The sequence below is a fragment of the Leucoraja erinacea genome, chromosome 17, assembly GCF_028641065.1.
Source record: "Leucoraja erinacea ecotype New England chromosome 17, Leri_hhj_1, whole genome shotgun sequence".
Lineage (NCBI taxonomy): Eukaryota > Metazoa > Chordata > Chondrichthyes > Rajiformes > Rajidae > Leucoraja > Leucoraja erinaceus.
Window position 1 is genome coordinate 25,887,007 of NC_073393.1, and position 22,039 is coordinate 25,909,045.

General features: G+C 42.6%; 1 protein-coding gene across 2 annotated transcripts in view; it reads left to right on the forward strand.

Moving 5' to 3' along the window:
- Positions 1 to 22,039, forward strand: part of LOC129705330 (transcription factor Maf-like) — a 354,539-nt gene that overhangs the window by 1,982 nt on the left and 330,518 nt on the right. The gene's annotated exons all lie outside the window — the stretch shown is intronic.

The window sequence follows — 22,039 nt, forward strand, 5'->3', positions numbered from 1 at the left end:
ATCCCATCAACCCCTCCTTCCATGAAAAAAAAGAAAGTTTGCATCTTCAGGGGGGAGTTGCGTTGACTTTAGGTCTGGCCTTTGAAAACATCAGACTTTTCTCGTTATGTATTATGCACTGAACTATTTCTGCAAAAAAAGTATTTGACAGACTGGATTTCTGTATTACAAAGTCTGGGACTATTGCTGAGGAATATCGGTTATTACCGTAATGTTGAGACATTAAATATATATACATACATATATTAAAAAAAAGTGGTGTGTTGATCGGAGAACGGTATATAAGTTTATTAAACATGGGTTAAACCCTCTCCACGCGTTTTGGGTTAACTGTGTAACTCGCTATGAAGTCGAACGCTTTAGTGGGTGCTGTGAGTGAGTGTGTGAGAGTGTGTGTGTATGTGTGTGTGTTCGATAACATCTAATTTAATTACGTTATATATGTATGTGTGTGTGTGTGTGTGTGTGAACATAAAAAGGAATGTGTACCCTTTTATCAGCTGTTGATGCAAAATTAAGGAATGGTGTGTGGAATTTAGCTCCCTGTAGTCTCTTGGTGTTTCCCCTGAATATGTGAAATCCATGCACCAAGGTAAGGCGATTTTTCTTTAAAAAAATATAAAGAGTTTAATTGTTTTTGATGTGCAGCGAAGAGGAAACACCTCGGGGTGAATATGCAGAATGACATTTCCATGGTCACAAATAAATATTTTTATTTAAATTAAGAAAATGGAGCATTTTGTAGCATGCACTTTGCACCCCGGAAATAGAAAGATGAACGTTGAATGGCCCTTCTTGTTTATCGATCAGATTGCATTTCAGACCGAAGTCTTGTTAAAGGGGTGGAGCTCGTCTTCAATCTCCTGTGTTTATCTGAGGTGGTAGTGGTTGAAATGTCCTGCCGCTGTATATTTACTTGTCCCTAAACGCGAAGTACAGAAACGGAGAGTAAAACCCCAAAAATGACTGGAAATCACATTCGGGATGCGGGGAGGGCGGAGGGAGGGGCGGGGGAGGGGGGGGGGGGGGGGGGGGTAGAGATGGTGGGAGGAATATCTCAGTCATTGAGAACCCGAACTCATTGAGATATATGTGTATACATACACATACGTATAAATAGATATTTAGATTTTTTAATATTGATTATATATTGATTTTATATATATATGTATGTACATGTGTGTGTATGGACATGGACATATATATATATATATATTCGTTTAATTACATATAAATATACGGATATATTGCCTATTGATTTATATGAAATGTATGTATATTATATTCCATATATATATCATAATATGCATATATAATATCAGTAGAACATGCGCCTACTCCTTGCAAAGCGATGAAGACTTTCTCAGCTTGACACAACTGGATCGTACGTTTAGGGGCGATATTTTACGCAGTCCACAAGCAAGAATCAGGATTTGAATGCCCACTCTTTTATTTCAGTGAGGATTGAGGATGTTGGAGTTTATTACTAGTGCATTTTCTTTTGGGTCGATGTCCATGTGGGGTTATCAGTTCAAAATTAAACAAACACCGGCTACATTAAATTTTGAAATCTTGGCAATAATGAAGTCCTTACATCTTGCAGAAATCTTTCAAAAATATCTTGAATTCTTGAATCCCCACAAGTGAAATTAACTCACGTGCATTGCATTTTGTTTCTCCCCCTGTTTTCTTTAGACTCCATAATTACAATTGCTGAATTACATTAACATTTTTTGTGATGGTTTTGAATTTGTACGCATTTGAACACATTCGCCTGATGAATCTTGTGGCTCGCCTATAACTCGGTAAACATCTGACCAGGGCAATATTGGAGCCATTTTTTGTCATAAATAGTTTTACACCCGCCGCATTTTACAACCTCCTTCAAAAGTCACTTCGGTTAAGAATTTCTCGCTCTGTGACCTATCTGCCCAAATATTAATATGACTGCACCAATCGTAATTTTTCAAAGACCAGTGTTTGGTTAAAACATAACTTTGTGAACATATATTTGGATATTTCGAAATAGCAGTGACATGAATTGGATACATTAAATTATTATTCGGGCTCAAACTTCGTGTTTTTGATATGAAACATTCGTGCATTTTAGTGGAAGGTAAAACTTTTATTATTTTGATTTTTTTTAGAGCAATAATCAAAGACAAAAGCAAAGTCAGTGTATAAATTTGCTGTAAAAGTACTTGACGTTTCCGACGCTAAATTGATGTTAGCGTTTATTCGCCAATGTTTAAGAGGAGAAACTTTACAACCTGTCCATTTGTTTTTATGTTCTATTTGTGAAAAATCAGAATATAAATAATTTTCTCCTCTTTACATGGGTATAAAATGTCCATAGAAAATTACACTTAACAAGCGTAGGCAGGTGTTAGCACTCTATGCAATTAAAATATAGTTTAGCTTAGTTGTTCGCGCTGCTGCTGAATTTATTACACTTAGCAAAATGCGTGGACAACATCAATAACAGAATACTTCAATATATAGTGTACAATAACAATCTGTCAACCCGTTGCTCAAAGTAAAATGGGCACGTTCTCCTCACTCTTTAGAAGCTGATCTCCAAGGCCACAGTGTTTCTCTCGGAGAACCAGATTTAGCGCCTGGGTCACCGACTATTACAGTGCTAATACGCATTTTAAACAATAAAGTGGCTGTGTAAATTTCAGGATACATCCAGTAAAAGTAGAGATTGAGGGAACTACTATAAAAAATAAAGCTGCCTTTAATCAGGGGCACGGCGAAGAACAGGTGGATTGTATGCACACGGTGTTTCCCTGATATGGGTCAGAGATTACAGACACCACAACTTCAGGGTAAAATATGGTGAAGGTTAATTCTTGGGGGCTTTCAGGAAAATGCATCAGACTTTCCTAGTCTTGAACCTTCGGGGTTCTGTCGAACAATTCAATGCGGAGGCAGTGTGGGATGGGGGATTGGATTGGTGTTTGAGGTAAAATAGGTCACCTGGTGAATTGCGTATTTTCTTGTCCACTTTTAATCAATCCTTTGTGATTCATCAACAACACGTTGGCGTGAGCGGTGGCCACGGTCGGCGTGTAAAATGTACAGTGAAAACCAAACTCATTAGTCAAAGCTTTAACTGGGTGCTTTTTTTTATATAACGCGGCCTGGTTTAGGGCAGGTATCAATGTTTACTGCAGTTTGGTCGTCAGCGGGTTGGGAGACGTAACAAATCACATTTCAAATCATGGCCAAGTCAGCCGCAGGTTTAAATGCTGGGAGGCAAACGTAAATATTATCAGATTTTCTGAGTGGCGTTTTGTCAAACATCCACGATAGGAAGTGATGTTGTAAATGGGCGAAGGGAGAAGACTTTTCAGTGTGTCCTGCGCTGCGCAGCTGGAAGGCACAGGCAGCGGACTGTACAGAGATATATTTTAAGTGATGCAAGAGGCCCGGAACTGAAAATTATTGTCCATGAATTTTGCTACATCGTTAGCCCCCTGACATCCTGCCGCTGATGTCAGTCGATATTTCGCACACACCATAATTTCGAGCAATCTGCAATTCCCCATCAGACCCACAGACCTATTGCGAAACACAAGACACTTCCAAAGGTAGATTTCTTCAAAGTTACAAAGCAAAATCAAGTACAGGAAGTCAATGGGGCGGTTGTCAATCGTTTTTTTCCCCCTTCTTCTCGCTTCCCTTAAAATCATTCAGGTCCTGTGCGAGTCAACTCCCAAGAAAAAGTCGTGCGTTGGAAAACAGAATATCGGGCGCTGCGTCTTGCAAAGATTAATCTGCCTCACGTCTGCGTGTCAGTGGGATTTGAGAGCGCAGAGTTGAATTGCGGACATTGGTTCGGAGTTATTAGTTATTTTCCCTCAACACAATTACTCTGTTCTTTCACCGGATCTTTGGTTGCAGTCGCCGAGACGGAGATAGGGACAAGGGTGAAAGTCAGTGGATGATAAAATGGTCGAGCTTTGTTGGGAAGGAAAGGAGGCATTTTATTTCTGAAGTGTGAGAGCTTCCAGCTTTAGACTAAGCCCAGTGTACAAAGAGGGGGATAGGTGTCGGGAAAAGCTGTCCAGACTTACAACTCAATCTTTCACTCTTTCTCGTCTAAGCGCTTTCGTTCTTTCGCTGCTAAACAGCTACATGCAGGCGACCGCTCAGTCTCGCACATCAACTTCCTTTCCCTTTACTCGCCCACCCCTCTCTTGTTCTTGTTCATTAGCTGCAACTCTTCCTTCCTACACTCGCCTGACGCGAAGTCTATCTAATACATGCCTCTTTCGCAAATACTTGCTTGTACAATCCACACAGATGCATTGCAGTGTCGACAGGAAGATATAGGCGGAAATATCTGGGTCCAGCGGACAGATGGGTGGAACTAGCATGAAGCGTTTTCCGGATGGACTTTAGAAACATCTATTCTCCAGTAGCTTATTTCCTAGAATTAGCACGCCACAGAGGGGAGCCGGTCGGCCCATGTGCCTGGGCTGTATCATTGCAAGATACATTCAATGGGTTGCACGTCCCCAACCCTGACAAACAAGCACACACTTTCCTCAATAGCATGATCTTTTGCTCCACTGTTTTCCAGCAATATCATCAGTTTCCCATACAGAAATGCCTATTGAATCTGCTTCAACCCAGTATAATCCAGATGATAGCTCGCTGCGTAAAATATAGTCCCCTCAACCTCCCCTCCATCGATGACATCATATAAGGGTCCCGACCTGAAACGCCACCCATTCCTTCCTCGAGAGATGCTGCCTGTCCCGCTGAGTTACTCCAGCTGAGTTACTCCAGCTTTTTTGTCTCTATCTTCGGTTTAAACCAATATCTGCATTTCCTTCTTACACAAACATAACAAGCTCATTGCTCGCTTTCCCGTATTTGGTTTTATGTTGTTTGCCGCTATGTACTTGCAAAAGACAAGTGTAAAACTTTCATTTTCACAATGCCTTACTAATGGCCGGGCAGATCCACACTGTGCTCGCTGCCCGTCCACGTTCTGACTTATAGAATCCAAAATTGAGGTCTTGAAATGCTGCAGGACTGTAATGCGTTGCAGGAGGGAAGGGTGAATGAGGTGATATTACAGTAAAATGTTCACCCTGACAGCAGCTTTAAAATCAGTGCTAGAAGAATGGGGCGTTATATGCTATTGCAAATCTGCATTTGATGTATACGTTAGACACCTCGTGCAAGAAATAAGTGTAGGTCAGTGAGGTGGAGAGAATGTGTGGAGAGGATACATTTAAATTTTAGCTGTTTGGATTCTTATAGAATTACACCAGGAATTGATTCTTATTTTTTTTGTAGGTTTACAACGTTATTTGTCAGCATTCGGTTTGCTGTTGCGCTTTGCGTGATGCGAGTATTCCGCATTCTTAAGGAATATGCGTGAAATTGATCACGGGTGTAGACGACACGTTCCCAAAATATTTCGAGTTTTGCAAATTACTTTAAACTTAAAACGTAACGTGTCGTCAGGCAAGGAAGAGTTAAAATCAGGTGATGGTTGGGGTGTTTGCAGTCCTTGTAGGTGGGTTTATTATTTTTTGAACTCTTTGCAGCCACACAATAATTGTTTTTAAAAGTTGTGGATGGCCATATAGGGCAAGATGGTCGCTCACTTTATTACGGGAAGCGTTATTAAGAAAAGCATTGTGGACAATATCAGACGGCAACGGAAGCATCAGCTCCATCTCAACTGCAAGGACTGCGGCGTTTTGCTGTATAGAAAAGTACACTTGTCAAGGAAGCACGTTCTGATGCCATTAGCTATAATACCCGGGCAGTTTCAGTTAGAATTAATTGCACACTCTAAAGAGAATAACAATGTAAGGAACCACACGTCCATGTACTCTTTAGCACTATTTCCCAATCTGGAGATAGTGCGGTCACATGCGGTTAACGTCCATCCTGCACACTCGCCTGAGAATTCCTAGTTCAGTTCCCCCCGTTGAACACAGATCTCTGCACCAACAGTCCCACCAATGCAGCAGTGGGGGAGTGCTGCACTGTTGCAGGTGCATTCTTTCGAATGAGGTGTAAAACAGGTAGACATTAAAGCATCCTCGACATTATTATTTCGACGACAAAGACTTAAATGTTAAAGTAAAACTTAAATTAAAAACTGGTCATTCATCGCGATGACCACGAAGCTATCGGATCAGTGATTCTATCTGGTGCACTATACGCTTGGAGAAGAACATCTGCTATCCTAACCCGGACTCTTGTTTGACTCTTAAAGGTCTTCTGAAGTGGATACGAAAGTCAAAAGTAATTGAGAATGGACAATACATTTTAGCCCAGGTATTCTAGAAGAGAATAGAAAACCCGGTTGTACTACCTAATATCTATCCCTCATTCACATGTTCATGTTCAAAGGTTATAGGAGCAGCATTAGGCCATTCGGCCCATCGTCTACTCCACCATTCAACCATGGTTAATCTATCTTTCTCTTTCAACCCCATTCTCTCTCCTTCTCCCCATTAGCATCGACACCACGTACTATTAATTGGTCTTTACTAACATGTAAATGGGTTTAGGTGGATAGCGAGTGGTGGTCCATGGTTGGGGTATGGTGGTCAATGGTTCGCGCTGTGGGTGGGGGCACAGTTTGTGCAAGTTGCATTGTATCCATTCAGAAAGGAATGGGGCTTCGTCAGTGCGACTCTGCTCTCTGGATCGCATGCATAATGGATATAACGTGTAATTGAACAGAGGAATATCTGAATTTAAATAGTGCCACCTTATATTTGCCTTGTCGTCAATTATTAAACCTCGACTGAGGTTTTGAAAAGTAAAACATATATATGTTTTCGACTAGCTTGGCGAAGATCTGCGTTATAAATATGTGGTGGCATAAGTGGGAAATTGATGTCCAATGTGACCTTTACTTTGGATCCCAGCGGAATCCAGTAAGATAGGGAATGGTAATGGCTGGGTACATGGTAATGCAGGTGCACCGAAAGAAGCAACATTACTTCATTAAGATAAGGCGCTTCAAACAACCCATCCAAACAGCTACAACTTCGCCTCTTGATGTGGATGGACGCTATTTTCGTGATTTTTCTCTGAAAAAGACGTAATGGATTTTTGTTGCGTCTGGCGACCGGTGTACCTGCTCGCATGTGATTGGATCAAATATAAGCGCATTTACCCCCCCCCCCCCCCCCCCCCCCCCCCCTCCCCCCCCCCGCCCCCTCCCACCGCGCTCTCTTCCGTCACGGAATCCAATGTGCATCGTTGAGCATCTGTGAAGAATGCTGATCGAATCATGCATCACCTCAACCCGCCGACCAGCATGACGCACTGCACGAGGTAGCCGCAATTAAAAATCGTTGGAGGAGCCTTCCTACGCATAGTCTATGATACAATCCATTGGATCTCATGCTTGGCTCAAACACAAATAAATGCGAAGCAACACAATTAAATGCATGGTACACAAAAAAGCTGGAGAAACACAGCGGGTGCAGCAGCATCTATGGAGCGAAGGAAATAGGCAACGTTTCGGGCCGAACCCCTTCTTCAGACTGAAGAAGGGGTTCGGCCCGAAACGTTGCCTATTTCCTTCGCTCCATAGATGCTGCTGCACCCGCTGAGTTTCTCCAGCTTTTTTGTGTACCTTCGATTTTCCAGCATCTGCAGTTCCTTCTTAAACAATTAAATGCATTGCCGGTAAACTTGAAATTGGCAAAAAATTAATATATCGGAACATTTCACGTCCTCGATTTCTCTGGAACAAAAAAAAAAACACAACGTGCTTCAGACACTCTCCAGACTTTCTTTATTTCAGAAAAAGAGTCCCGACCTGAATTGTCGCCTGTTCATGACTTCCAGAGATGCTGTCTGGCCCGATACGCACTTTGTGGGTTTCGTTTTGTAAACCAGCATCTGCAGTTCCATGTGTCTCGCTTTCTCTTTCTCTCTCGCTTCCTAACAAAGTTGGACCATGATTTTAATTGACTAGAAGGCGCAAAATGTGTGTGTGTGTGTGTGTGTGTGTGTGTGTGTGTGTCTGTGTCTGTGTGTGTGCGTGTGTGCGTGTGTGTCTTTTGCAGTTGCATATTTTAATTCTGAATTTCCACTTCCTAATATGTTTCAAACTTCCTGTCAAAGAAAGGAGCAAATATGTTTTTCTTCTCTCTCTGAGTTGGAATTGAATCTCCTAAGCCTGAGCCATGACGATAAACAACTTCTGCCGCCAATTAGAAAGCATTCATTGTATTATAGTTCAACGAAAACACGGCATACCTACTCAGTTATTAAATGAGCATTTTTTGGTGTAGGGGAATGTTCAGAGCACGCGGCTCGACATTTAATGAATATGGGGGCGATTCCTTATCGCTGACTAGAACCTTTTCAAGGTTAACGTGGGAACATTGGCGAATATAGCTTCGAAACACACGGTCATCAGTAATTACTGCTACTATATTTATGCACTGATTTGTCTCATGTAATATATACAATCACGTCGTGTAAGCATTGCTTCGCCTTGAAGAAAACAACTCGAATGTTGAATTGAATGAAATCATGATTTTTTTCCTTAACTGGAAATTGAATGATATGAAAATGTAAAAGATGAGAAATGCATCGACCTCTAGTCCCGTTGTGTACTTAGAATTATTAAATGCATATTTTTGCTTTGAAATTCCCTTTGAGAGATTCGCTGTTTCATCAGTGGTTGCACCTATACATTGACTGAACATGGTGCCTAGAATTGGTGAAAGGCGCTATCTAAAGTCGAACCTATTTTATTTGTCATTTTTACCCATCGTGTATACAACACAAACAAAGTTCATCGTGTAGACACACAAGGAACTACAGATGTTGGGATCTTCAGCAAAGTATACCGTGCATCATGCAAGGAAATGAATCTTGCATCCTGCAGTGAAATAGGACTGTGGATTCAAAAGCTAAAGTTTGAAGTTAACTTTTCAAAAGAAAGGTTACGAGCAAACGATTGTAAATATATTCGTTGTGGCTAATGCATAGCAGATTAGTGGTAATATTAAGTAACACGAAACAGTAACATTTGTCGGCTAGTTCTTCCGTAGAACGGGTGGCCAATTATAGAACATCATAACGCGTTGAAGGGAACTGCATTCCTTCCATCCAGAGATGCTGCCTGTCCCGCTGAGTTTCTCCAGCATTTTGTGTCTATCTTTTGAACATTATCCAATGCTTACTTTACTGAAGATTATATGAAAACAAACATTCTACTTAACCACCTCTTAAACCTCAATGGAGCTGCTATAAAGAAATACAACGGGCATGGCATCGGGGATCTCGTGCAATTGGAAAAATATTAAGTAATAAAAAGGGTAAATCTGCAAACTGTTTCACTAATCACGTTTTATCTATGATGTGTATGAAAGAAAGATGGAGCAGTGGTAGATCTTGCTTTTATGTTCACATAAATCATATCCAGCAGATCATACCTGGTTTATCTCATAACTAAACGTTTAAATTCATGTCCGGGAATTGCTTGGGTGGGTTCCTGCATTAAATGCATTTAAAAAAAACAGTTTTCCAGAAACATCATATGTTTTTTCCGCCTCCTCTAATATCCTCTCCTCAATTTGAAATGAACCCTTTAGAAAGAGGGACGATTTAAGCGGAAGACGGAGTTGACCTTGAAGCAAGGATACCACCAGTAAAGGTCTTCAAATCTGCAGAGATTTCAGAATGGGAATGTGAGAGCAGGGTAAGCAAAATAGGCAACTTTGCCAAAGAACAGATGCACCATTTTGGAGTCCATAACTGAGACAGCGGTTTCTGCGAACATTAAAACAAATAACATTGGGCTCTTTTATAAGTTGCAGACATTATCGGGTTCACCCCCTCCTCCCTCAGTGTCCTTGGACAAATTTCCCCGCCCCGGCCCGCCTCAATTTCAGCTCCTCCTCTCGACCACCTCCCTTACGTCTGCATTATCTAGCCTCTCCTCGGTATAAATGAACGTAGAATCTGAATAAATATGCACATATGCAATAAACACAATTCACGTTTATTACAGCTACTTGTGTTGGTGTTTCGAAAGGAATACAGGAACAAACGCTGCCATAACACTGGGTCTGTACGATCAGTATCAATCTGTCCCCAACGAGAAATTGCCTGCTGCCAATGTATTGTAATATTGGCGCAGGGTTCGTCTATTAGGAACAGCTGGCGTGAAGGCAGAGTAAACACTCGTTAGCACAAACATTAAAACACCAACATTCCGCATATTTGAAAATTTGATTGGATACCAATTTAAAAAATCAATGCAATGGGCAAGAGGACTTTGATGAGAAAGTTGGTATAATTTGGGCAGCGAGGCATGCAGAGTTAGCTCAGTATGTGCAACTGTATAAAACTTTGGTTAGGCCACATTTAGAGTATTCGGTGCACTGCTGGTCACCACACAGCAGGAAGGATGTGGAGGCATTAGAGGGGAAGCAGACGAGGTCCCGAACCGCAGTATCACCTATGTTCTCCAGAGATGCCACTTGACCCGCTGAGTTACTCCACCACTTTGTGTCTATCCCCGAATCAATGAGAAAGATAATTTTGCACCAGCAAATAGTTCAGAACAGAGAAGTTGATAGAATTGTGGACAAATACGCGCAACTCTACTCCGAAGTAAATTCATCCCAGTATACCTTGTACACATTCCCTTCTTCGTTGCCAACAACGCCCACTAGTTCTATAATCTTCTAACCTGGCGAAGATACAGTGAGTATATAGTCCCTGAATGGTGTCAGATTAGGTGGAGGGGATGTGCAACAAGACCTGGGTGTGCTTGTACATCAGTCACTGAAAGTAAGCATAAAGGTACAGCGTGTGTGAAGAAAGCTAATGCATGTTGGCCTTCATGGCGAGAGGATTTGAGATTAGGATTAAGGAAGTCCTACTGCAGTCGTGCAGGGCCGTGGTGAGACCGCACCTGGAGTATTGTGTGCAATATTGGTCTCCTAATTTGAGGAAGGACATTATTGCTATTGAGAAAGTGCGGCGTAGGTTCACCAGGTTGATTCCCGGGATGGCGGGACTGGCATATGATGAAAGAATGGATCGACTGGGCTTTAGAAGGATGAGAAGAGTTCTTATAGAAACATAAAATTCTTAGAGGATTGGACAGGGTAAATGCAGGAAAATGTTCCCGGTGTTTGGGGAGTCCAGAACCAGGGGGTCACAGTTTAAGAATAAGAGGTAAGCCATTTAGGACTGAGATAAGGAAACACTTTTTCACCCAGAGAGTTGTGAATTTGTGGAATTCTCTGTCACAGAAGGCAGTGGAGGGCAATTCATTGGATGTTTTCAAGAGAGAGTTAGATTTAGCTCTTTGGGCGAAGGGAATCAAGAGATATGGGGGGAAAAATCCGGAACGGGGTACTGATTTGGATGATCAGCCATGATCATATAGAATGGCGGTGCTGGCTCGAGGGGCCGAATGGCGTACTCTTGCACCTATTTTCTATGTCTCTATGTTTCTTTTTCCCCACGTCCCCGTTTCATCTCTCCCCCCCCCCCCCCCTCTCTCTCTCTCTCTCTCTGTGTCTCTCTCTCTCTCCATCTCTCTCTCTCTCTCTCTCTTTTAATAGTCTTGAATTTATTCTGATTTTAACACCGTGTTAATTTGAGTCCGATTTTCGGAAATGTTAGATGTAGCTGCTTTTGTTTTTGCTTTAACTGGGAGTTTCACAATACAAACCGCATATTTGGCCTCGCTCATCTGCTCCGACCTAAAGTGGTAACTTTAATGCTGCAAACGTGTCGGCTCCTTTTTTCAGATTAAAAAAAATCCTCATCATTTAACCGCTCAATTAAACACAACCCGTCAACAATAACCGCACACGCGAATCAGCGAGTTAGTTCTAGAAAACAATGCACAAGAGGGACTGTTCTTCAATGGGATGAGAACAATGCGTCGGAGCTGCATGCTTTCAAATGTCACCCCACCCACATCGGCGGCCGCAACTGGCGACAAGTAGCGTGGGTTTCACCAGTGTTTTGAGATCAGAAACTGGGAGAAGGAAGGGGAGCTGTGTCGATCAACAAATCCGAGAATTGTTGCAACACCACCACGCTTTACCAGAACAAACGGAGGCGACAGGTGTTACAAGAGTGGAAACATTCATCAACCCTCACTATACACTTAGTAATACTGAAACTGAGGATGCATCGACGGCCAAATCTCAAAGTGCCGGAGTAACTCAGATGGTCAAGGCAGCAATCCGACCCATTCTCGCCACAGATGCTCCTCGGACCGCTGAGTTACTCCAGCGCTTCGTGTTTTGCTCAAGATTACAGCATCAGCAGTTCCTTGTATGTACGGACCTTTATGTCCCTCGAGTTGCTTCAATTTATGATATTCCCCATTGTTCTTCACGTTAACGAAAATATATTGGCATCACCTTCCATCTAGTTTGAAAGGCAGAGGCGGTCCATTGGCACCTGGATGACATTGGGCATTCGAAGGGTTTCATTGGGAATCTAAATGTGCAGAATATAAGGAACTTGCATTTACAAAGTATTTTCCTCCAACCCTGCCTTCCCGAAGTAATTTGCGGTCGATAATTTACTCCCGAAGTGCAGCTGTGGTGCGCGAGATGTGTGTGTGGGGGGGGGGGGGGGGGGGGGGGGGGGGGGGGGGGGGGGGGGGGAGGGGGCTGTGGGGTGGGCGAGATGGGGGGGGGGGGTGCCTTTTGGGGGGGGAGGGGGGGGGGGGGGGGGGGGGGTCACCAAGGGAAATAATTCTGGTGGAAATCTCTCTGCATCTTTAAACGTTTTAGCAAAATGGCTAATGTTAGTTCATTTTTTCCTTTAATTCCTAATTCGTTGAACATATTCCTCCCACATACTGCAACCACATACTCTAGAACCAAATTACTTTCCCCAGCCTCAAATAAATGCTAGATGTGGAGACACAAGAGACTGCAGATGCTGGGATCATGAGCAAAACACACGGTGCTAGGCAGCATTCTGAGAGGGAATGGACGCTGTCGGGGCCATTCTTCAGATTTAGCACTTGTATGTTGTTAACATAATCATGCCATTTGGAATGAATCACACTGGATGGAATAATACGATGCACGTTTACAGTCCAATGTTCCTATACCTTAGGAAAGAAGCACAACGCGGGTTGCTATGATGTGGAACACATTGCGCGATGGACTGGCACGAGGCGGATCAGACATTGGTTGAAAGGCATATTTTCCAGTGCAATGGGGAACGTGTAGAGGAATTGGAATACTAGTACTGTACAAAGACGCGGCAAAGACAAGACGACCTTCTCCAGTGCTCTGTCATCCTGAGTAAAACTCAGCGTGTCAGACAGCATCAATGGAGGGAATGGGCAGGCTATACGTTTCGGGCATTTTCAGATGTTGCCTGGCCTCCAGCACTTGGCGTTTTGCTCGGAATTGCCAAAATGTGAAATCCCTCGTGTTTCTGTGCTATCCTAATATGCATCTACATGTTCTAGAGAAGGCTCTGGGTTTAATGCCCAGCTTTCCCTTTTACTCATCCGATAAGATAGTCCTTTCATAAACCATGACAATTGCAGACGGTAACGAAGACTAATACACCGCACTCGAGGAATTAATGAGCGCATGAATAATACCATACCACATATTCATGATGTGTGTGTGTGTGTGTGTGTGTGTGTGTGTGTGTGTGTGTGTGTGTGTGTGTGTGTGTGTGTGTGTGTGTGTAGATGCGTGTGTGTAGATGTGCGTATATTTGTATGTGTGTGTCAATGTGTGTGTGAGCTTGTGTGTGTGTGTGTGTGTGTGTGTGTGTGTGTGTGTGTGTGTGTGTGTGTGAGAGTCTGTGTGTGTGTGTGTCGGTGTGTTTGTGTGTGTGTGTGTCAGTGTGTGCCAATGTGTGTGTGTCAGTGAGTGTGTGTGTGTGTGTCAGTATGTGTGTGTGTGTGTGTGTCAGTGTGTGTGTGTGTGTGTGTGTGAGTGTGTGTGTGCCAGTATATGTGTGTGTGTGTGTGTGTGTGTGTGTGTGTGTGTGTGTGTGTGTGTGTGGTGTGTGTGTGTGTGTGTGTGTGTGTGTGTGTGTGTGTGTGTGATAAGTTTCCTGGAACAAGAATTCTGGTTTGTGTAGACACAAGGAACTGCAGATGCTCGTTTCCAAACAAAACAGCAAGTGCTGGAGTAACTCGGCGGTTCAGGCAGCATCTGCGGTGTAAAAAAACGACACAAAGTCCTGGAGTAACTCCGCGGGTCATACAGCATCTCTGGAGAACAAAGATGAGTGACTTTCGGCTCGGGACGTCTCTTCATCCTTCTTCACTCTTCTTCAGTTCAGTCTGAAGGGGGTCCAGATCCGAAACGTCGCCTATCTATGTTCTCCAGTGATGCTGCCTTACCTACTGAGTTACACCGGTACTTGGCGTCTTCTTCTGGCCTTCTCGTCTATATTGGGCAACTTAAGTGAATAACTGAAAATTACATCTAGTTAATAAATCAATTCAGACGTTAGTGATGTCGTTACTGACATGTTCGTTTAAAAATGAATCATGCGATGCAAACTAAACCGTTTCGAAAGAGAGAAAGAGAGATCGCTAATAGATAGGCCGCTAGCCAAAGACTAAAAAAACATTCACATTTCAGGCCGGGTACTGTCTGTGTAGGTCAGACAAAGAAAAAAAAAATACCTGCTGAGATAAACACCAATGGTTCGTATTTTTTCCAGCAGGTGCGTTGATAGCTAGCAGCAGAAATACGAGGAGATACATTTACACCGCAGTGTGGATAAATAGAATTGTAAACCTGGAAAACTGCCTGCTTGGCAATTCTGGGTCGTATTCCCAACCTTCTCTTAGGTCAGACCATGTTAACACTGCGAATGTTAACACGGTTAGGAAACACTTCATATATCACTGGCAATTCTTAAGCAGGGTGCAGAAAATTACATTTGTGGCACTTATTCAGTGCCTATACACTTGTATGTTTTCTGTCGAATGAAACTGCAGATGCTAGTTTATACAGAAGATAGACAAAAAGTGCTAGAGTAACTCAGCGGGTCAGGCAGCATCTTTGAACAAAAATGATGGGTGATAATTCGGGTCGGGACCCTCCTTCAGATTGTTCATCTAGTCATATATATTTTCCCTTGATATTTAAGAAGTGGGCTTGGTGTGGTTCTTTTGAAAATATCATGCAGAGTGTATTGTTATTTGGAACGTGTGTGTCCAATTATGTACATGTGCGCGGTTTTTGAGCGATTGGCTGAGTGTTGTGGCTATGGTTCTGCGTTTGTTTTCCGCGTACATGTGTGTCTTCTATGGTATGCAAGTCCCTGGGTGCGCGTGTGTGCTGGCGTGTGTGTGTGTGTTTGCGTGTGTGTGTGTGTGTGTTTGTGTGTGTGTGTGTGTATGCCTCTGTGCTGGCATGCGTTCTAGGAATTTTTGCTTCGAAGCATTCACGAGGTTTTCTTTAAAACAAGCTTTGTCAAAGTCGCGTCAGCAACGTTCAAAGTGATGGACTATGAACGGTTCAGCGATTATTGTAACGGGTTGGCACAATACAGACACAAGGAACAGTTAGCAAAATGACAGAAACCCGAAACATAGCCCAACCCCGGGAAGCCAAATAAAAAGGGAAGTTATGGGCGGGTGTTTTGAGCCTCTAGAATTGGAAATGGTCCTGTGGTATTTACTATCCCCACCTCAGGAAATTAAAGATGCCACGTGCAACTGAACTTTGCCGACAAGAAAACTTTTTTTTTTAACTGTTAAGTTATTGCAAATATATTGCGTTTCTTGTCAGTTTGGACGCATCCGGCAAATGAATATACAACTGGTTTTGCCATTACACTCTGATCGTTATCAGACCGGAATGTTCCGTTAGATGCGCAAAACTTCCTCCCAGATAATGGCGCAAAGTTGGGACTCCTCTCTCCATTGGGAACTCACAACGAAAACCTCATCGTTTCCATTGATAAACCGCCGGCAGAGAAGGAAGTTCTCTGGTGGGAGATTGTGAAACCTATGTGATTTTTAGAAACAAAAGCGTGGAATTAAGCGCTCTGATGATGCGAGTCCGGAACCGTATACGTGGGTGTGCGGCCAGTTATCTTGCACCGAGCGCTCGCTTTATTCTGTGACTTGAAATGAATAAACCCCGTTCTTCATTTGATTACTTTCATTCCCTCTCACTAACTTCCTCCGAGTTGTCAGCATAGAAACATCTGAATATTTTTGCAGTGTTTCAAGTAACGATGCAACTTGCCATTAATGTTTTTATTTTGAAAGTATGACTTTAATTTCTGAATGGGATAACGGGACGCCCTATTACCTTTCACCCCACCACCGTGAAGGTTGTACCTAACCTGTGTACAGCAAGCTGTCGCCGTCAAATAGTTTAACTTCACATCGTAAGGAGATACTCCGACCCTTCCCCAATAGCACTAGGAGACTTTGACCGTCAATTTCCTAGAAGAAGGGCTGGTACCTTCAACTTTCAATTTAGGTTTGATGATAATTTCAACCAAAATGACACAAAATTCTGGGGTAACTCATGTCAAGCAACATCTCTGTAAAACATGGAGAGGTGATGTTTCCGGTTTGGACCCTTCTCGAGTCCCGACCTGAAACGTCACCCATTCCTTCCATCCATTCCTGCTTGGCCCGCTGAGTTACCGTAGCATTTTGTGTCTATCTTCGGAGTTACTCAAGCACTGTGTCCTTTTGTGTATTAACCAGCATCTGCAGTTCCTTGTTTCTACATAGTATCAACCAAGACATGATTGACATTGCAAACGCAAAGGCTTGACCGATGGTTAATGCCGATTGAAGGAGAGAGACCCAAATATCTCAAGGGAGTCGAGTGATGGAGTCATAAAGAACGGAAATGGGCCATTCGGTCCAACTCATCCTTGCTGATGAAGATGCCAAATTAGCCCAGTTTTCCCGCTTTTAATTTGTATCTCTCTAACCCTTGCGTATCCATGTACCTTGTTTTAAACTTTGTTTTAATTGCATCTGCCTCAACTTCCTCATTTGACAACTCATTCCATATAACCACAGAACAGAATAACCTCTCATTCTGTGTGAAATAAATTGCCGCTCAGGTTTCCTATTGCTTCTTGCCCCTTTCATCTTACACCTATATCCTCTGGTTTCCCGTATCCTGAAAAAAACTCACCGTTTGTATGCACCACATACGCGTATACACCTCTAAAGGTCACCCCTCAGCCTCACCCGCTCCATGGAATAGAATCCTAGTCAAGTGTTGAATAGTCATATATACTGATGACGGGGCAATCCTATTGTTCCTTGTAGCAGCATAACACTCCTGTAAAGACAATACATTCATATAATATATATTAAAGAAAATAAAACATTAAATTAATAACAACAATACTAGTGCAAAACAAAACTCAACGTCCTTAATCTCAAGAAGGGTCTCGACCCGAAACATCACACATTACTTCTCTCCAGAGATGCTGCCTAACCCACTGAGTTACTCCAGCATTTTGTGCCGGTTCTTCGTCCAATCTAAGGCAGCCCACGGAAGTTCATGGTTGGGGTTAGTGTTAGCCTGAATGGGAATCTTTGCGTTTAAGATTTCAGGCAAAAATGTGTATCATTCTGATAATCAGTCTTAAAAGTGTTGAAGTGAGAAACTGTGACCTGTACCTCACCAGCTGTCCTTCGGTCGCACAGCGCTATCACCTCTGAGGCAGGAAGAGCGCGATTCAACTGAGGCAAGGTATACAAACAAAAAACATCCAAAGTTCTAGAGTAACTTAGCGGGTGAGGAAGCACTTCTGGAGAACATAAATAGGTGACGTTTCAGATCGGTACCTATCTTCAAACGCAACTCCTCAGAAATAAGAAATGGCCCTATCAGTCTGAAGAAGAATCACGACTCGGAACGTCTGCCCCTTTCCTTCCACGGATGCTGTCTGGCCCGCTGAGTTCCTCCAGCACTTTTTCTTTTGCTCCAGATGTCCACGCCTAAGTATCTGGACTAGACAGAGCAGTACAGCCAGAAGCCGCGTTGTCGCAGGTGCCCCCTTTCAGGATGAGACCAGACTCCGGTCTACACCTTCGGACAGATATCAAAAATCTCTAAGCAATATTTCAAACAAGTATTTATCCGCGGTACCATAGATAGTAGTTACCCCCGAGTCAATGTGTCTGAAAGCAATACATTAGTTGGTCATTCCATATTAAATGTACAGGATCTGGTTGCGCACAATTCTCAACCGAATTATCCACACTCCAACAGAGACTACAATTCCAAAGTACGTAACTGGCCGCGAACAGCATCTAGGTAGAGTGACATTAATTCAAGTCTTCATTTTTCGGGAAGATGTACCTAGTGTAGGGTATTTTTATGTCTGTCAATGCGGCGGAACAATTTGCGCTATCTGACCAACATCGTGGGTCACAATCATAATCCCTTTGCTGTGATTTGCAAGCAAATAAAAAGGAAAACGCGGATCAAGTTTCCGGCCGCTATGTTTAAAATAGTGATAATCTCGATGAATTCGTGCAAATATATAAATTTGATATCTGAATGCGTGATGCTGTTGTAAAATGAATAGCATGTAATAGATTGGCGATTTGGAAATAAACTGGGTGCGAACAAAAGTAGTTCGGGGGTAATGTCGCCGACAGGATCTGCACTCGTCTAGTTGGCACTCAATGAAGATAAGGAACTGCAAGTATAAACCAACTTGCCATTCACCTTCAGTCCAGCTCTCATGTCAGGTCATTCAGTCACGGCTAACAGGGTGAATGCGCAGCACTAACCCTTTTATCCCCACGTTAGTACATAAGCAGGCTGTCTATCAATATAGGAAGGAACTGCAGATGTTGGTTTAAACCGAAGACAGACAGAAAGTGATGGAGTAACTGCGGGACATGCAGCATCTCTGGAGAGAAGGAATGGGTGACGTTTCGGGTCGAAACCCTTTATCTATCTATCTATCTATCTATCTATCTATCTATCTATCTATCTATCTATCTATCTATCTATCTATCTATCTATCTATCTATCTATCTATCTATCTATCTATCTATCTATCTATCTATCTATTGTATATCTATCCAAAATTACATATTATGAGCTTAAATATATATATCAGATTTACCAATTTGGTATCAGATTTATATATATATATGGGATATATATATATATATATATATATATATATATATATATATATATACACAATCATATTGGTAAATCTGATATTAAAAGATCAATCCGTTTTCGAATTAAAAACGATTAGGATAACGAGTTGATATCTCTGACCTTTCTGATAAAGGATCCAAATTTGAAATTAATCTGTTTCTCATATCGCCTGCTGACAGACCTGTTGTGCTATTTCTAATTCTACATTAATTTTACACGTGCTATTTGTATTTAGCTAATAACGGGAGCAGCAGGGAAGGCAGTGGGATTGGTGATTGAGATGTACTTTTGAGACACAAACTTAATTACTGATTGTAGGAAATCATTATCTTACAGTCATAACATGTTTATAAAATACTCTTTAGGGTGTTTTGTTCAGGTAAGTTATTCATCATGGACGGCAGGTTTATTGAAGCCGCGATTTTCCTGTTGATAAACATAGAAACATAGAAATTAGGTGCAGGAGTAGGCCATTCGGCCCTTCGAGCCTGCACCGCCATTCAATATGATCATGGCTGATCATCCAACTCAGTATCCCGTACCTGCCTTCTCTCCATACCCCCTGATCCCCTTAGCCACAAGGGCCACATCTAACTCCCTCTTAAATATAGCCAATGAACTGGCCTCAACTACCCTCTGTGGCAGAGAGTTCCAGAGATTCACCACTCTCTCTGTGTGAAAAGATGACAAGATAATGGAACAATTGGAACTGGAAGGACGAAATATAGAAACAAGGAACTGCAGGCTGGTTAATACACAAAATAACAAAAAGTGCTGAAGTAACTCAACAAATCGGGCAGCATCTCTGGAGAACATGGACAGGTGACGATTCGGGTCGAGACATTTTTTCCATGTTGGGAGGAATCTTAGCTCTTAAAACATTGGCACTAGTCAGGACGTGTTAGCTGTTTACGCACACAGTATTCAGCAGTAGGGTGGCTTATAAGATCACACTTTGGGTTTTGCATCGTGACTTGGTCTCAGTGCTCACAATGTATTCAATGAGAGAATAAAGGACAATTACCTTACAGCCAGAATAATTAGATTCGTGCAGTTGAGGAATGCGTAACATCAACTCATCGCATTAATTCGGAATGTTTTTTGGTGAATCCAGGGACATTTATTTTGCTACACGTACATTTTGCGAAACATTGCCAGCCATGAAGACCACTGCCCCGCGGAGGGTGTTCGAATTGCTGCTGTGCACGCTTAGTTTTCGCTTGAACTCAGATATCTGTGGAAGCAAATAGCATTAGTGAAAATTATATCATCTACACCATCTACACCATTCCGTGAATGTCATGCCATTGAGTATTTCACTTTGTGCAAGAAATGCGGGTTGGGAGACTTTTTATGTCAAACTATGAATGTCATTTATCAGAATAACATTTGATCAAAGTTTGTTCTGAATGTCACAGAAAGAAACAACGTGCTGGAGTAACCCAGCGGGTCCGCACAATTCCGGAGAACGTGGATAGCTGACATTACGGGTCTGGACCACTACTCCATCATTTTGTGTCATAGAATCATAGGGTCAAGCAGCCCCTGCAGCCCATTATGCCCACGTCGACCAACGTGCCCCCATCAACATTAGTCCCACCTGCATGCGTTTGGCCCACACCCCTCTAAACCTATCCTATCCATTTAACTGTGTAAATGTTTCTTAAAACTGCCTCAATTACCTCTTCCGGCAGCTCGTTCCATATAGCCACCACCCGTTGCCCTTCAGGTTCCTATGGAATCTCCCCCCCCCCCCCCCCCTCACCTTGAGCCAATGTGTGTTATGTGCCTTTCCTTATAAAACCTGTCCTTCCTTATAAAACCAGCATCCGCGGTTCCTTGTCTCAACATTTGCTCTGACTGCATCTTTTGAAATGTTGATTGCGGAGTTCGGAGAGTAACAAGCTGGGACCGAGCTATATTGCTAGAGGTGTCCACACCGTAAGGACACGAGAAAAACATTTTACTATGTCATGTAATTAAGTTTTCTGAGAAGATTCCCAACCCTAAATGTGGTACTTTTCCAACTACAGATGCGGCCCCGCCCGCTGAGTTCCTCCAGCAGTTTGTTATTTTATTATCAAAAAGTTAAGTGAAAATAATTAACCTTATATGTTGGTAACATCGAAGCTAATTAAATTCATTTCGAGTTATATAACAGCTACGTGTAGGAAGGAACTGCAGATACTGATAGGCACAAAAAGCTTGAATAGCAGCGGGCCAGGCAACATCTCTGGACACAAAGAATAGACGATGCTTCGGGTCGGATCCTTACTTCGGACTGAAATTATAGGTGGCGGCTGGGGGTGGGATGTAAACTGGAGACGAAGAAAGGCCAGCACAAATCAGGGCCGGCAACAGATCTATTGACTAAACAGACCGCCTCTCCCACCTCTACTTTCAGTCTGAAGAAGCGTTCGGACCCGAAACGTCGCCTACTCTTTTTTTCCAGAGATGTTACATGCCCCACTGAGTTACCGTAGCTCTTTTTGTGTGGTTACCGTGTTAAAACACCTACCCTTGATTGCTAGAAACATCACCTCACAGGCCCCCCAACAACCGCTTTCCAATGTATTCATTTTTTGTTGAGTTGGGGTTTTTTTTCTTTCTCCGGAAGAATCGTATCCGCTGGTCCAAATTCAAACGTCAAAGACATCGTGATAGCTTTCCCTCACGGCGAGGTGTCAATACTTCTATGCATAACACAATGAATTGGTGTCCGATTACATTACCGCACTGCAAGTACACCGAGTAAATCCAGTTGCAGCAATTAAGGCTATGAATAGTCATTAGTGCCATTGTCCATGTATGAATACATTAACTTTGATTTAACAAGTAATCCTTTTAATCCGTTCTGCAACCAGACATCCGATTTACCCTTCGCAGTATTGAAT